The sequence below is a fragment of the Penaeus chinensis genome, chromosome 5 (genome assembly GCF_019202785.1).
Source record: "Penaeus chinensis breed Huanghai No. 1 chromosome 5, ASM1920278v2, whole genome shotgun sequence".
In the NCBI taxonomy this organism is placed as follows: Eukaryota; Metazoa; Arthropoda; class Malacostraca; order Decapoda; family Penaeidae; genus Penaeus; species Penaeus chinensis.
In genome coordinates, this window is record NC_061823.1 from 19,158,431 (window position 1) to 19,159,628 (window position 1,198).

Sequence of the window (1,198 nt, forward strand, 5' to 3'; positions counted from 1 at the left end):
GGACATTCTGGGCAAAGATGCGCTTGCAATAAACATTGAAAAAACAAAGACACATTCAGTAAGTGACTAAGTAAGAGGCAAGTAAAATTTCCGTAGCGGACAGGATCCGCTCAGCCATCCTCAGGAGATCGCGGTGAGTCAGGAGTTCAGAAGTAAACAGCTTCACTGATTAAGAAGGCGAGGTCATTCCTTTCTCCTCATTTTCTCTCGTCTTTGAAAGCTCTTGCCAAGAGAGACATATTAATTCATATGTATTATCTCAAGATTAGGTATGCCTTTCCTCCACCGAGCAGATCCAACTCACTGCATGGGTAGAAAGAAAATGCAACATCTTGACTCCATTACACCTTGCTCCTTTGGCGACAGGGAGAAGAGCCGGTCAGCTGGAGAGTATCAACGCCTTAGTGCTGGCCGTGGTAACGCTGATGATCGAGGCGGCTGCGTGAAGCATACATCGCAGAGAATGATGAGGTACCCCAAGTTTCGCTTTTACCACCCATTTATGATTCATTAGTTATACATTCATATAAGTATGGATATATTTAATTTAGTGTTTTGGTGGCGGTCTCTTGCGGGTTTGATGCGTTTCGTTGGCCGACGTTTCGCTGTGGAGATTGGTGTGGCGATGTGTAGGTTGGTGGTTGCCAGTGGCTAGCGGGCGAGGAGAGAGAGACCAAAGATGGATTGCAGCCGGAGTGAAAGCAGGCAAAGAAAGAAGGAGGGAGAGGAAAAAAAAAAGAGAGAAAGGAGAGGAAGGGATTGGCCAGCATGGGAGGATGTGTGGGAGGAAAGAGAAACAAGGAGAGGTTAGAAAAGGGAGAGAGAAATAAATTTAAAAAAAAGTATATATGTTTAGGGAGGGAGAAGGGAGCAGACGAAATGATGGGTAGAAACGGATGAATGATGACGAAAGGAAAACATGGATAAAAGAAGATAATAGAAAAGGGAAAGGCAGAGAGAGAGAGAGAGAGAGAGAGAGAGAGAGAGAGAGAGAGAGAGAGAGAGAGAGAGAGAGAGAGAGAGAGAGAGAGAGAGAGAGAAAGAGAGAGAGAGAGAGAGAAAACGTGTGAAACTGATTATGAAAATAAAATAAATAAGATCTGAGCGAAACAGACAAAGGGCGAAAGAGAGAACAGCAATGGTGGTGGTTTTCTAAATGAAACAGGAACGGATCCTGGTACTTGTCGCCCTCAGATCG